The sequence below is a fragment of the Cydia fagiglandana genome, chromosome 4, assembly GCF_963556715.1.
Source record: "Cydia fagiglandana chromosome 4, ilCydFagi1.1, whole genome shotgun sequence".
Taxonomy (NCBI): domain Eukaryota; kingdom Metazoa; phylum Arthropoda; class Insecta; order Lepidoptera; family Tortricidae; genus Cydia; species Cydia fagiglandana.
Genome location: NC_085935.1, coordinates 5,558,480 through 5,575,941, shown reverse-complemented (window position 1 = coordinate 5,575,941; position 17,462 = coordinate 5,558,480). Strand labels below are relative to the sequence as shown.

Genomic DNA, 17,462 nt, shown 5'->3' with positions numbered 1-17,462 from the left:
AAACACTTCATACTTTAGCAACACTTACGCCGCTGCAACGCCTACATGGCATCTTGCGAGCTGTTGCTAGGGTTGCCAGATGGTCGGGATTTGGCGGGATTCTCCCGATTTTTAGCATGTGTTCCCGATTTCCGACAAAGTATAAACTGTCCCGAAAAACAGCTTCACGTTATAAAATAATAATTTCAAGTTCCGAACTGTCGTCGAGCGAGCAAGCTGACGTAGTGCTAATACTGTAAAATATCGTTGTTTTTAATACAATTACTTTAATTTGAATGTATTTTTTTTCCCAACTTAAGTCCAAAAATCCCGAAAAATTGATATTGTTTCCCGATAATAGCGCCTTTCGATCTGGCAACCCTAGCTGTTGCTCCAGTAGAAAGTATTTCTAGTTCAGTAGATATTTGCCAGTTTTGAAATTACCCCGCCTTCGCATTTACCCCAATGCATCCTACACCTAACTAAACCATCCTCAAGATTCACTCTATTGATAGGTGAAAACCGCATGAAAATCCGTTTAGTAGTTTTTTAGAGTTTATCGAGAACATACAAACAGACAGACGCGGCGGGGGAATTTATTTAATTAGGGCTGATTTAGACGGCGCGCGGACTCGCAAGCGATTTTAGTTACATTGCGGACTGTGGTTACGTCCAATTCAACCGATAGTCCGGGAGCCGGCTGCATGAAACAAACCTCATCAAAAAATAGAATATACCTACCCTGTAGAGGTACCTGACATTTAGTAGCTTCCAACGCACTTGGTCGGCCTAGGCTAAACCTGGCAGATTTTGTACAAATGGCACAAACGTTGGACAAAAATTCATCAAAAAAAACCTCATCGAAAAATAGAATGAAACTTGTATGGTAGGATACCTGACCTTAAGGACAGTAAAAAAAAAGTGGTCGGCCTCACCTTAGCCTGGCAGTTTTTGCAGTCCGACCAGATTTATTGGGTCACGTGAGAGCTACAATTTACCTCATCGAAAAATAGAATGAAACAAACGGATTATAATAGCTAACATAAGCCTGTTGACGTATGTCTTGGTCGGCCTCACCTTAACCTGGCAGTTTTTGCTGTCCGACCAAATTTATAAAAAAATCATCAAAAAATTTTTATCGAAAAATCGTATGAAACTTGTATGGTACGATAGCTGCCTTTGAGGACAGTAAAAAAATAGTTGTCGGCCAAATCCTGTGTTGGCAGGTTTCTGTGTCCGACCAATTTTGTGGTACCACGTAAGAACTACAATTTACCTCATCGAAAAATAGAATGAAACAAACGAATTATAATTGCTAAAATAAGCCTGTTGACGTATGTCTTGGTCGGCCTCACCTTAACCTGGCAGTTTTTGCAGTCCGACCAAATTTATAAAAACAATCATCAAAAATTTTTTATCGTAAAATCGTATGAAACTTGTATGGTACGATAGCTGCCTTTGATGACAGTAAAAAAAAAAGTGGTCGGCCAAATCCTGTGTTGGCAGGTTCCTGTGTCCGACCAATTTTGTGGTACCACGTGAGAGCTACAATTTATCTCATCGAAAAATAGAATGAAACAAACGGATTATAATACCTAAAATAAACCTGTTGACGTATGGCTTGGTCAGCCTCACCGTAGCCTGGCAGTTTTTGCAGTCCGACCAAATTTGTGGTACCACGTGACATCTACAATTTACCTCATCGAATATAGGATGAAAAAAAAACGGATTATAAAAGCTAAAATAAACCTGTTGACGTATGGCTTTTTACGGACGGCTTTCATAAATTCAATGTGGCAGTGTGCGGCAGAATCCACTTGCATCAAATTTGATGCAACACATTGTGGCTGGACATTAATAGATGAAATGTATAAGATCAAATTTTTTAAGGACACATAACGCCTTTGCGAGTCGAAGAAATAACAATAGATAAGTCGGAGTCTGGGGAAAGTTCGTCAGACTTCGACTCCGAAGATGATTATTTAACAGTATTTATTAACAATAAAAGGGTTATTTCCACTAGTTACCACCAAGTTCTTATCAGTGATAACTACTGGGAATTATTTTCCCACCTTTTACCATTGGTAACTACTGGGGAAAAAAATCCTAGTAGTTACCACCAACTCGGTTTGGTGGTACCTACTGGAAATTTTTATTCCCAGTAGTTACCAGTGGTAAAAGGTGGGAATTTCTTTTCTACAAACCGAGCTTCGAAGGAGAAATGCTACAGTTGATGGAAAAAAGGCTGATTTGATACAAAGATTATCACTTAATATATGTGAGGTTATCTTGTTATTTTACCATTTATTAAAATTTTGGAAAGCTCACGTGCAGTTTTTCCTCTTATATTACAAGTGTTCGATTGAAAACTAATCTTTGTTGTATACCTGGATCACCTGCATGTACAAGAAGGCGTTTCATATACGCCCGCCCATCAGATAGGTACACAAAGTAATGATGCGTATGGAATACAGCATGTGTGGCCAAGCCATTATGCCCTAAATTATGTACTACTTCGTTAAAACTTAGCTTACCTGTGTATTTACTCTTTCCAAAATATTTATCTTCCTTAAAATGCAGCCTACACAAACGGTATTTGTCATTTGCCTTAGTTTTTGGCACTCAAAGCTTTTTCTCACCGATTTATGCATATCGGGTCCTTGGGAAAAAAGGGAGATCCTATAGGTATATTTCCACAATTAGTCGCACACTATTGCAGACATTGCAGTATTGTGGAGAAAAAAAACATACAACCGCATTGATAACCTCCTTTGGGATTTGGAAGTCGGTTAAAAAAGGAGAATGTTTACAATTTATTGGAAACAATGTATGTGATTTGACAGTGACAGCAACTCCACTATGGAGGCGCCACCTCGCGTGATAAAATGTCAGTTATTCCTCCTCATTCTATATGTAGTGGAAAAGTAGGATATACGATTCAAAACTTGTCAAAAATCGATGAAAACCTTTTTATTCTTGACATCTGTGAAACATCATCTCAACGTAAGTGTTACTCTGAAACCACGTCGGTAGTTAGACACAAATTTGGTCGGACTGCAAAAACCGACAGGTTAAGGTGAGGCCGCTCAAGACATACGTCAACAGGTTTATTTTAGCTATTATAATCCGTTTTTATTCGTCCTATTTTTCGATGAGGTAAATTGTAGCTGTCACGTGGTACCACAAATTTGGTCGGACTGCAAAAACTGCCAGGCTACAGTGAGGCCGACCAAGCCATACGTCGACAGGTTTATTTTAGCTATTATAATCTATTTGTTTCATTCCATTTTTCGATGAGGTAAATTGTAGCTGTCACGTGGTACCACAAATTAGTTCGGACTGCAAAAACTGCCAGGCTAAGGGGAGGCCGACCAAGCCATACATCAAAAGGTTTATCTTAGCTATTATAATGTTTTTTTTTTATTAGTTAAAACTGTGAATAGTTCCAATGGCCCTCGCAAGGGATACGGGCGACCGTTGGACTTTAACGGGATGTTTAGTTTCCCGCTATTGATACGGGTAACCTTTAATCAATGTTATTTATTACTATTAATAAGGATTTAATCAATGTTATTTTTACTATTAATACGTTTTATTGAACTTTTTTAGTGTATATTTACTATGTAATTAATATGATTTTTAAACGAGTCAATTGTTGTTTCTTTATTTATTATCTGTTCTATTTGGTATGGTTGTATGTTGTTAATGTTGCAGAGTGTTTCGTGTTCTATACGCGATTTCTGGTACCTCGGGCAATGTTCCAGGAGATGTCTCATGGTTTGCGGAGTGACGTCGAACTCATTGGAGTCTATTATATGGAACCTTTTTAAATAAGTTTTATTATATCCATTTTTCCATGAGGTAAATTGTAGCTGTCACGTGGTACCACAAATTTGGTCGGACTGCAAAAACTGCCAGGCTAAGGTGAGGCCGACCAAGCCATACGTCAACAGGTTTATCTTAGCTATTATAATCCGTTTTTTTCATCCTATTTTTCGATGAGGTAAATTGTAGCTGTCACGTGGTACCACAAATTTGGTCGGACTGCAAAAACTGCCAGGCTACGGTGAGCCCGACTAAGCCATACGTCAACAGGGTTATTTTAGCTATTATAATCCGTTTGTTTCATTCAATTTTTCGATGAGGTAAATTGTAGCTCTCACGTGGTACCACAAAATTGGTCGGACACAGGAACTTGCCAACACAGGATTTGGCCGACCACTTTTTTTTTACTGTCCTCAAAGGCAGCTATCGTACCATACAAGTTTTATACGATTATTCGATAAAAAAATTTTGATGATTTTTTTATAAATTTGGTCGGACTGCAACAACTGCCAGGTTAAGGTGAGGCCGACCAAGACATACGTCAACAGGCTTATTTTAGCTATTATAATCCGTTAGTTTCATTATATTTTTCGATGAGGTAAATTGTAGCTCTCACGTGGTACCACAAAATTGGTCGGACACAGGAACCTGCCAACACAGGATTTGGCCGACCACTTAGTTTTTACTGTCCTCAAAGGCAGCTATCGTACCATACAAGTTTCATACGATTTTTCGATAAAATTTTTTTGATGATTTTTTTATAAATTTGGTCGGACAGCAAAAACTGCCAGGTTAAGGTGAGGCCGACCAAGACATACGTCAACAGGCTTATTTTAGCTATTATAATCCGTTTGTTTCATTCTATTTTTAGATGAGGTAAATTGTAGCTCTCACGTGACCCAATAAATCTGGTCGGACTGCAAAAACTGCCAGGCTAAGGTGAGGCCGACCACTTTTTTTTTACTGTCCTTAAGGTCAGGTATCCTACCATACAAGTTTCATTCTATTTTTCGATGAGGTTTTTTTTGATGAATTTTTGTCCAACGTTTGTGCCATTTGCACAAAATCTGCCAGGTTTAGCCTAGGCCGACCAAGTGCGTTGGAAGCTACTAAATGTCAGGTACCTCTACAGGGTAGGTATATTCTATTTTTTGATGAGGTTTGTTTCATGCAGCCGGCTCCCGGACTACGAGCGATCAAAAACCGCAAATTAATCGAAACTCGCATGCGAGTTCTCGCATCGTCTATATAAATGAGCCCTAAGGTGGTAGTGAGGATTGATCATGTCCGAGATCGAATCGGACCCCTCGTTACCCACTTCCTCTTAATTTCTGTTGCCTATTTAATAATCTGTCATTAATTTAATCACAAAACAGCAGAGATGTGAAAAATACTGTTTGCACATATTAACCGGTAGGATGTATAGGTGTGGATGATGGTTTTTAACGGCCAACTTTTAAAGCATTAATTTGTAATGTTTTATAGCTAGTATAATGCCTCTCGTTAGTGTACTGAAAACGTCTTGTTTGTGTTTCACCAGGGCAGAAAAGTTTGTTCTCCTCTCGTGCCTTGAAACCCTCGCAACACTCAAGATTCCATTTTTTTAACCACTCGCTACGCTTGTGGTCATGTGCGACGTTACTAAACAGATTCAACAGTTCCATGTTAAAAGAATGAGATCAGAAGAGATTGTAACTCCTACCTACATTACCTACCTACTATAAAGTATTTTGTATTTTGAAAATAGAAAATAGGTCCCAAAAACTATTTCAAATAAAATACAAAATAGTTTTCTTCAAAAGGTATTTAAATACAAAATACAAAATAGGTATTTTGCATTTTGTATTTGCATTTTAAATACAAGTATTTCAAATAAGTCACATCTCTGCAAAACAGCTTAGCAGCACAGGTACAGTCAGCAGCAGAAGTTGCTAAGCGGGCGAGGTGTTCAAAATTACCTTGGCGCGCATTCTCTAAACAATAAAGTCGCGTCAAGATAATTTTAAACACCTCGCCCGCTTAGCAACTATTGCTGCGGACTGTACCTAAATCATTGTTCGAAAAGACATCGATATCCTATTATTTATCCATTACGCAATACTAATAGAGTTCACAGTATCAGATGGAACGAAAAGGTCTACAAATATAGATCTTACACAGCTTCTGATAAGGGCGAAAGTCCGATGTGATAAGTAAAAAGGCGGCAAGATAATTGCGGTCTGTTACGAAATCGTCAAATAAATAAATCATCATCATCATCTACAGTTTGTTAACACACCCACCCACTGATGCTAAGCCTAGCATAAAAAAAACTCCCTAAAGCCTAAGCCAAGCCTAAAGCCTAGCATAGGCCACTCAATGAGGAAAAAAGTCTGGACTAATGTTGTCCACCCATTGAGCTAAAAGCTACACCTATAGGTAGTGGCTCTGTGAGCTGTAGAGCTCACGATAAGATTGTAAATTTAAAATTAATAGGTATATTAACTTAATTGAGTCGTTATCATAGCGAACTCACACTCACAATTTCCACCATTTTGAACGAATCGACAAAAAAATTATATCACACTACCGAAGTACCGAATCTGCTCACAAAATTTCACAAGAATTAGTCGAGAAATGCAACGTGTGGAGTAGAACATCCGGACATAGTTACGAAAGCATATATTTTTGCCCAAGTTGAAACGGAGACAACAATCGATCAGCAACACTATTAGCTAGCTGGCAATGACTTATAAAAGGGACCTTATTCCTTCGCAATAAGATCTACGAATTGCCAGTTAGTTGTGTGGACGATGGTAGCTACTTAGGTTAGGTAGGAAGGTCCTACCTACGCCTCTTACTCAAGTCTTACAGCTAATCCTATGCAGAAATGATCATGACATCTACCCATCGAGCTAATGTATGTTACCTGATATAGGGTCATTTACAAGTAGGTACGATTGGGCTTAGTCAAGGCACAAGTAAGTCCGGCTAGATTAAAAGCAGCATTTTAGATTAGAATGATTGAATTCATTGATAAAGTTGCCATGCATTTACGGCTGAGCTGATGGTACTTACGTCAAACTTTTTGTTGCTTAATGGATTTGTAATGAGGAAAACGTGCCAGAAAATCAGATGAATTCCTCCGTCAATATTTTCACCGACGTAAGAAAATGTTGCGAAAAGCTTTTTCTTTCAGCATCAGTGAGTAAGAATCTGTGACGTACTCTCATTACGTATACCAAAAGTCACGTTTAGTTATATGACTTGAAATTTGACCTGCGTCAGCAGCCATAGGAAAGGATATTGTTATACATTCGGTGGTGTACCATACCAGCATACCGACGTAAGAAAAGTTACGAAAAGCTTTTTCATTCAGGAATCATAAAGTAAGAAACTGTGACATATAACGGTCTCATTACGTAAAGCAAAAGTCACGTTTAGTTACATGACTTGAATTTTGACGTGCGTCGGCAGCCATAGAATATTTCAGTGCCGTAACTAGGTATACCATCGACAAGTTGGATTGAAGACTTGTCACGATTGTATAGAATCATCGCATTGACAGGGATACGCCACGGAGGTTTGTTACAGAGTTTACGGACCTTCGGGGACGCCCTTTTTGCCAGGCAGGTGATGTCTTTCAGTAGGATTGATACTACTTATGTCATGATTGTATAAAACCATCGCATTGAAAGGGATACGCCACGGAGGTTTGTTACAGAGTTTACGGACCTTCGGGGACGCCCTTTTTGCCAGGCAGGTGATGTCTTTCAGTAGGATTGATACTACTTATGTCATGATTGTATAAAACCATCGCATTGAAAGGGATACGCCACGGAGGTTTGTTACAGAGTTTACGGACCTTCGGGGACGCCCTTTTTGCCAGGCAGGTGATGTCTTTCAGTAGGATTGATCTATGTCATGATTGTATAAAACCATCGCATTGATAGGGATACGCCACGGAGGTTTGTTATAGAGTTTACGGACCTTCGGGGACGCCCTTTTTGCCAGGCAGGTGATGTCTTTCAGTAGGATTGATACTACTTATGTCATGATTGTATAAAACCATCGCATTGAAAGGGATACGCCACGGAGGTTTGTTACAGAGTTTACGGACCTTCGGGGACGCCCTTTTTGCCAGGCAGGTGATGTCTTTCAGTAGGATTGATACTATGTCATGATTGTATAAAACCATCGCATTGATAGGGATACGCCACGGAGGTTTGTTACAGAGTTTACGGACCTTCGAGGACGTCATTTTTGCCAGGCAGGTGATGTCTTTCAGTAGGATCACTGAAATGTAGGATTGATCTATATATGTCATGATTGTATAAAACCCATATAAAACCATCGCATTGACAAGGATACGCCACGGAGGTTTGGTACGGAGTTTACGGACCTTCGGGGACGCTGTTTTTTTAGGCAGTTGATGTCTTTCAGTAGGATTGATACTATCTGTATGATGATATTGATGATGATGATGATCATGATATATCTGGGAGTAAGTATAAGCTCACTAAGACGGCACGCACAATGCGATTCAGTGTCCCGATTGTGTCGGGGATGCTCCAGAGTGAATACGATTCTCGTTTTTAACTTAGGAAATGCTTTTGTAAGCTAGCTGCGTGTGAGCTGCAAGATTGTATGTAACCATTGCATTGACTGCACGTCTAGGAGGTTTGTTACGGACCTTCGGAGACGCCCTTTCTGTCAGGCAGTGGATGTCTTTCAGCAGGATTAATATATACTACCTGTGATGATGATACTATCTGAGAGTATTATTAGGCTCACTAAGACTTGCAAAGACGGCGCGCCATTTAGGATGAAACGCGTGCTAGGTAGATGTACTTATTTCAAACTTTTCGTCGCTTAATTGATTTTCAACAAGGGAAACGTGCCAGAAAAGTCACATGAATTGCACCGTCAATATTTTCACCGACGTAAGAAAAGTTGCGAGAAGCGTTTTCTTTCAGGAATCAGTGAGTAGATATATAAAAATCTGTGACGTACACGCTCTCATTATACGTATACCAAAAGTCACGTACAGTTACACGACTTGGATTTCGAATTTAATTTTGACGTGCGTCAGCACAGTTATGGGATATTGTTACATATATTAAGACTTGCAATGAAACGCGTCGCGTGCTAGGTATGTACTTCAAACTTTTTGTTGCTTCATTGATTTTCATCGAGGAAAACGAGGCAGAAAAATCACACGAATTCCACCGTCAATATATATTTTCACCGACGTAAGAAAAGTTGCGAAAAGCGGTTTCTTTCAGTGAGGAAAGATCTGTGACGTACTCTCATTACGTATCCCAAAAGTCACGTTCAGTTACATGACATGGATTTTGACGTGCGTCAGCAGCCTGGGATTTGTTATACATTCAGTGGCGTAACTATACACCATCGACAAGCTGGATCGAAGAAGTAGATGGACTGAACCTAATTGAGATATTTTAATTCTATCTGAGAGAAGCTATAGGCTCACTAAGACGGTGCACCAGGTGCACAAACAAACTAGGTATGCGATTTGATTTTTGTTACATTGCAGTATTTGCATTTCAGCCTGCCATGTAACGAAGCTTATGGGACTATGGGTATGTCATGAATGTCTCGCACCGTATACGTAAGCATTTTATAAGAAGCCGCATGCATCTCTTTCATTCGGCGTCTGTGTATACCTGTCGTGGTAAGTACCTACATCTATGGCACTGATTTTTAGAGAATTAGAGATCATACTTAATAAGAAGAATGCATTATAAGTATAGTCACACCAATAAAAGTCTGCAGCGTATTTGATAGCCCACGCAGTGTAAGTGTTATTTATACGTCATAATTTCATAGAAGTTTGACGTTTAAAATGACACTTGCACTGCGTGGCCTATCAAAATCGCTGCAGACTTTTTACGGTCTAACTATATCTATAGTACGTGGCTTACTCGGGACTCTACTGAGAGCTTTAGATACGGCACCTACCACATGGCATAAGAGTATTATATTTTGTCTCATTGGTTTTTATCTTAAACCTGGAACACACGGAAACTAAAACGCTCCATCTGCATTTAGCTTTCCGTATTTATCCTCATTCCATATAAAAGGAATACATTGTAGTGCCCTCAAATAACTCAACTCGTAGTTTGTCAGGTTTCGCCGCGCTGTACGTAAATGTATTTCCATGTAGCTCTGAACCTGTTAGAAGTACGCTGCTCACAATGGGTTGTAAAACGCATATTACACTGGGGCTACGCGAAATGCCTCGCCTGATCGATTCATGCTTTTTTCCATTTTGTCTTCGGCACGAGTCGAAGGTAGACTGGAAATCAGTTTTAAACAGTTTCTGTAGGAATAAGAATGTGAAGCGCAAGCGCTTGAAAGGTTTTGATGAAGTTGCGAGTAGCTACTGTTTGGATGAAATGTAAGGTTATATCTACAGGGTGGCAAAAAAATAACTGCATTCCCGTGGCCAGGGAGGTTTTGGGATTATACTGAGAAAATTTTTTTTTTCGTAAATGAAATTTGAATATCTTAGGCATTGGGCATTACTTATCATAAATCATTCATTAATGTAATCTAAAGAAAATAAGTACTCTCTAATTAATACTGGATTAAAAAATATTTTGGAGAAATCTCACAATACCACCTACTTTAGGCCCAAACAAAGAAAGGGTACCAGGCGATGATATATACCTACACTACACGTACTGGGATTTGAACCTAAAACTAGAACCATCAGTCTCATAGACAGGGTCAATTACCTACAACAGAAAAAGCAATATAAAAACTTACCCGTTAAAAATATAGTCCTCACAGCTGCGTTCTGCGCTGCTCTGATAGCAAATTCACACTCAAGCATGATTAGAACTTACCTAGACCTACACATAAAAGTTGCGCAATGATTTACCTATTGTGCAAGTGCATGAAATGCTGCAGATTTAACCTGGCCCACGGCATGACAGTGACGTTTCGCAGTAAAATGACGCGTCACGTCATAGGCCGGTCATGAAGTTTGTCATTGATTTTATTCAAAGTCAATGACGTGGTCGCAGAACGTAACGCCGCTATGCGTTTTGTTTTTTAATAGTTTTTTAGATAACGTAAATTGGTCGATTGGTTGTTGTGCAATGTCGTTAAGTTAGTCTATATTTAGTTTTGGCTGTTGTTTCTTTGTCTGTAATGTACTCGTTTATGTTAGGTACCAACTAGTATGTTAAAAAACGTCCTAAATTTCTGTCATTTCTGTGTTTAAACTACCTAGATGTCTTTAAAGTAGGTTTATCCGGGTTTAGAGGTTGTGTAGGTTTAAAACCTGTCGAACATAATTTTTACTACATGTCTCTAGTCGATCCCACATATCTGAAAAAAATAAGTTCAAAAACTAAAACCCGACTACTGCAAATCGCGCTCTAAAAAGTATGAAACAAGATAGAATTTTTATCAAAAATTATCAAGCAGGAAATATTACAAAAGTTACCATTTTTTTTATATAAAAATACTCCGACTCTTTTAGTATGAGGGCGCCGAAGGTGCCCGGCTTCACAACGCGTACGTCGGGCTCCGCCCGACTCCTTTAGTATGAGGGCGCCGAAGGCACCCGGCTTTGGAACGCGTACGTCGGGTTACGCCCGACACTTTTAGTATGAGGGCGCCGAAGTCGCCCGGCTTTGGAACGCGTAAGCCCGACTTTTTTAGTATGGGGGCGCCGAAGGTGCCCGGCTTTGGAACGCGTACGTCGGGCTACGCCCGACACTTTGAGTATGAGGGCGCCCAAGGCGCCCGGCTTTGGAACGCGTACGTCGGGCTCCGCCCGACTCTTGTAGTATGAGGGCGCCGAAGGCGCCCGGCTTTGGAACGCGTACGTCGGGCTCCGCCCGACTCTTGTAGTATGAGGGCGCCGAAGGCGCCCGGCTTTGGAACGCGTACGTCGGGCTACGCCCGACTCTTTTAGTATGAGGGCGCCGAAGGCGCCCGGCTCTGGAACGCGTACGTCGGGCTACGCCCGACAATTTTAGTACGAGAGCGCCGAAGGCGCCCGGCTTCGGAACGCGTAAGTATCTTGTAAAAAAATTGACTGTTTCATACATTTTGGCTGTTGAGGACTTCTATACCTATTCACGTTATAAAATGTTGCAGTACATTAAAAAAACACCATGTATAGCGGCCAAACAAAGGAGAATGGGCAATTTGTCCCATGGATGTATACTATTGAGACATATCTCGTTTGAAAGGGCTTACACATAGCATTAATTTATTGTATGACACCAACTTTGGATAACGTGCAGGGACTGAGCTATTTAAAAAAAAGGGTGACGCATACAAACCGGATTTTTACAGTATTCTTGTACAGTAGCTAGTTGTTAGGTATTTTATATCAAAGTCCATGAGAAATAGTACACTTCTGTATACCAATACCTACGATTAAGTACGTAAAGGGCAGGAATTAATTGATAAAACATATGCTTGAATTAAGAAAAACTGTAATTAAGTACTTAAGCTTGCTTGTATACACAAGCCATATATAAGAATTAAAAGGCATTTTTATAAGGTATTTTTAGAAAAGTAGACTTATGCTTAAATGCTTGCAGGGGCGGAGATAAAACTAGTTTATTAATTAATTAGTTGTTTTAAATGCCGCTTTGATTGTTCTACCTGACACTAGATGGAGCTTTTGTGGCAGAATGAGCATTTTTACTATTGTTATTCATGAATGATACATATCTTATTTGGAAGGTGTTTACTTTAGCATTAATTTCTTATATGACACCATAGGCCGAAAGTAACCAGGGAAGATACTATTAATTATTTTGATCATGCACTGCGGCGTAAGTTGGAACTAAAAAATGTCACTCATCTAGGGCTCCTTTTCTAACTATTTACATCACTTCGCATGCCTGAAATATAAAGTTATTGCATTTAGGAAATAATTAATGATATTATTCTTATATTTTCGTATATAATCAAGTTGCACTAAACAACTTAAGTATGTATTTTCAAATCCTCTCTAGTACTGACATCTTGCGTGCAATAGAAGAACCAAATAAGCGGCAAATGCTGGATCCACATAGCCGCATTTAAACGCTCAAAAATATCACTGAGACATAAGAATTCATGACATCACAAGTTTGTTTAAACCTGAACGTTGACAATAAAACGAGAGGTCACCATGAACATCGTAAGTTTCATATATTTGTCTCATTTTGTTGCTCTTACATATTCGAGTGATAAAGCAAGATAAACGAGACATAAGTTTCGAAGTTTGCGGTGGGGATATAACCCTGGAGGTCAGGATAGGCTATAGTTAGAACCTAAAGTCGGACTGCAACTTGTAAAGGAACTGCACGCCGACTGCACGCCAACTTTGCAGTTGGCGTGCAGTCGGTGTGCAGTTTCCATACAGATGGTAGTCGGTTTGCAGTAGGTACTTGCAGTCCGCCTATATCGGCCCTATGAGATACCGTCGCAAGTCGAAGGCGTTTCTTTCGTTTGCCTTAACGGATTCACTGCCACCCTCTTTTTCTGGACATTCACCAGGTTCACCAGGTGCCGCACTTTGCTATCACTATATATTATGAACGCGTCTGGGCGTCAAAGGTACAGGGTGAAAGCCACGGTGACGTATATATGCGTCGGTGGCAGTGAATGCGTTAAAAAGCACGATAAAATGGTAGCTGTATGACATAAATAATATAAGTCGGTAAATATAATGTATATTATCAAATAAAACCTTTCAAAACTTTAAGTATAAATGTATTTATTTCATGCAAACTAAGAAATATTTCACGACATACATTTTCTTGACGCATATTAGCAGGACGAGTCAACCATACAAGCATTGGGAATAAGTGTGAATAAGTACATCAAGATTTGGGAATGGCTAGTGCGCAAAGCTCGGATCATTTGCGAAAGGTTCGCTAAGGGCGTCCTAGTGGGTGCCATCGTAAGTAGATAAAATCCGTCGCATTCAAACATTCCATTTCTGACCGCAGCTGCACTACTGCTCCGACACTACTGCAGCGACCCGAACGCATTGGTGTTATTGTCAATTTCCATAGTAAAATGTATGACGTTACCGACTGCACGTAGTATGATTTTAACGCACTTCTGACCGCAGCTGCACTACTGCTCCGACACGTCGGTGTAATTGTCAATTTCCATAGTAAAATTAATGACGAGACCGACTGCACGAAGCATGCGTATTATATTGCACGCTGCAGTGCAACGATCGTAGACCGCACGTCAAATCTGTCAAGGAACTGAAATGTCTTTGGTCACAGATATTAGTAGTTCCAAGCAAAGAGGATATATAACCACTACGTTCTAAGGAGTTTATTACATCCAAGATGTTTGGAAAGAAATAGCATAGTTTATCTCTGTCTATTTGTGTTACGATACTACATAGTTGCTAGAGTCAGACTAAGAAAAATCTGCAGCGGATTTGATAGCCTACGCAGTGCAAGTATTATTTCAAACGTCAAACTTCTATGAAATTATGACGTACAGTCATCAGCAATAGTATCTTACACAACGCTCTTATTGCGCTCCAAATAAGAACGTGTCACATATTTTTGCGGTCCTAGTTGTGTAAGATACTATTGCTGATGACTGTACCTATACACAACACACACATTACACACAACATTAACACTGCGAGGGCTAACAAAATCGCTGCAGATTTTTCGTGGCTTAACTCTTATGTTATTTTAAACGTCAAGCTTCTATGAAATTATAACGTATTACGTACGTACCTTCACTGCGTGGGCTATCAAATCCGCTGCAGACTTGTCTCGGTCCTACTCTACTACGCAACCATAGTAGATTACATTTTTGTATCGGCTACTATGGTCGCACACTGTGCGGTTAAAGAGGAATTTCCTTCCGTGCGCGGATGCTGCGGCTATGGAATGAGCTCCCTATCGAGGTTTTCCCGAGGGTCTATAGAGTACGGGGTTCTTTAAAAAAAAGGGTACCTACAAGTTTCTTAAAGGGTCGGCAACGCTAATATAAATACCTCTGGAGTTGCAGGCCATAAGCAAGGTGACTTACAATCAGGCGGGCCGCGTATACTTGTTTGCCATCGACCGAAAAAATCTTTCAGTCATACTCGTATGAGGATCAATTTCTGAATATTCAGGTGGAATTACTGCAATGTTCTGTCGCCAGAGTGCAGTACTAGCGCCTATAGTAAACCAAAAAGTACCGTAAACATACTGTGCCTTAAACTGCTTTTTGATAAGTTTTCACAGACAATAAAATACTCAGAGTAATAGCAACCGACTCTTCTCTTTCCGCACAGACTCTACATATAATGTTTATTCTGCCATGGAGTGCTCCAGAACCATAATGCAATAAAATCAATGAAGCTAGCGTACCTAGTGATATAGATATTTTTAAACTAGTCTAGAATATGCCCTCTATCCAGTACGATCCACTATCTCGAACCACCAGTGTGTTGAATCGCACGCTGAAGTTCACTGTGATCCACCATTTGGCTCGGTGGATCCTGTGATCCATCCATCTCTTAATATGCTACACCAGTGGATCGAACAGAATTCAGGGAGTTTGGTAAAATTCACCACTGATTTCAGCGGAACTTGTCATATATAATAATTTAGATATATGTAGTATAGGCTCCACTGGAACCTTACCTTACCTTATACTTTTTTGTTCTATAATATAAGTGTGTAAACGCACACCATGCCGAAAATACGCTACCAAAGAGGCGAAACAAGACAAACGGTTTTCAATGGCACATTAGGCTTAGAAAATGTGTATGAATATCGCCATTAGTTATTATATCTAAATTAGATTCCAGTGAAGCCTATACTAAATATATAAATTATATGACAGGTTCCGCTGAAATCAGTGGTGGATCTTACCAAATTAACTCCCTGAATTCTGTTCGATCCACTGGTGGAGCATAATTATTGAGAGATGCAAGTACTTATCACAGGACCCACCGAGCCAAATGGTTGATTACAGTGAACTTCAGCGTGCTATTCAATCACACAATACAATACACGAATCTGCCATAAAAAGAATCTGCCGTAAACAGAATCTGGCGTTACCAGAATCGGTCCTTAACCGAATAAAGGGATTCCTATCGAACGGGCGGAGTCGACGCGCGTTTCACATTTAAACTGCCGTAAACCGGTCGAGTCTTCGCGGACGCGGACGGCTCCGGACGAACTCCATCGCGTCTGCCATACATAATTACTATTGTATAGGCACATTGAAGATGAGCTCCGCCGCGACCCGACCACTACTGTCGGTGGGTCGGTCAACCCTTTACCGGGCCCCTAAGAACTAGCGTGTCTTCATACCGTATTGTAAACCTTTAATAGAAATCAGATTTCTCGTCCCTTAAACGAGCTATGCTCAAACTTCGGTCCACCCACCAACCAGGCGGTCTAGCATGAGTTGCTTTCTCGCGCGCGAGTCTATACCTGAAGTCGCGTTAGATGTGTTTTTAAAAAACACATGCATTTTACTTTCCTCGTATTCGGAATGAAAAGTAGAGTGTTTAACTCGAACTATTGGCGCTTTCATGTTCGAGCGCCAAACTACCTCGGCAGGAATGAGCATCGTTCATCCCTTGGTTAACAATCTACTATAGTTACAGTGGTATAGTTACAGTGGTCTGGTTAAGATTATAGATTATAGGTATAATGTATATAGGTTAAGTAACTTATATTATATTGTGTTTTATGTGTTCCCTGTTATGGCAATAAATACAACTTCTATATATCTAAAGATCTTCATGAACGATCGTGTGTAACACATTATGTCCTTAATTGCATAATGCACCAACTGTACTATAAATATTCTGTGGTTAAATAAAATATTATTTGTAAATAATTTCTGTTTAATATATTTATGTTCACTTGCTTGTTCCCAAATCATCTGGAAGTAAAATATGTCGATATTAGAATCTTCTCCTAATGAAGTTTTAGGGTTGTAAAAGAAATACAATTGGTAAATTATTTCGATTACTATTATAGAAGGTACTACAGATTTCATAGGTCCAACTTGACCTGACGTTATAGCGAGCGCAACGTCGTTCCATTTTTATCGTCTGTCACTAAGGTTTACAGAAGTACACTGAAGGTACACTATAACTACATACTTGTAGTGCGGTATAATACAAGATTTCACAGGTCCACCCGCCATCCAGACGTCAGAATGGCGGGTGGACCTTTTTTGTTAAATATCTCGTTTCCGGGAGAAGTACACTGAATTATATTAAAAGTACACTAAAGTACACCGAAGGTACAATATGTTTATAAATATTTCGTTCAAATTCGCTGAGGTGTCACCAGATACCTCAGGTGAAGTGCCGCAACGTTGCCGGACTTAGTTCGAAATGTCGGGCGACATTGCGCGACTTGCATTATAATGTCGCCCGACAAATGTCGGTTAAGTCCGGCAACGACGCGGCATTTCACCCGACGTGTTGCTGGTGACAGATGTCCTGCTGGGGCTACTGTCCCGTCTACCGCTGGCTTAGCACTAGGCCAATTCGAACATGCACCTGACGTCAAACCGACAAGAATAATATTGGAATCGATAACAGTTAGCTCAACTTAGCTGTAAATTCACGCGTCTATTTCGATAGGACTTGTCCGCACAACTGATATGATTCCAATATTATTATACTATCGGTATACTCGTAATGTCAG

At 40.0% G+C, this 17,462-nt stretch overlaps 1 protein-coding gene across 1 annotated transcript in view; it reads left to right on the top strand.

Annotated features, from left to right (window-relative positions):
- Positions 1-17,462, top strand: part of LOC134663515 (NADH dehydrogenase [ubiquinone] flavoprotein 1, mitochondrial-like) — a 219,710-nt gene that overhangs the window by 46,071 nt on the left and 156,177 nt on the right. The window lies entirely within an intron of this gene.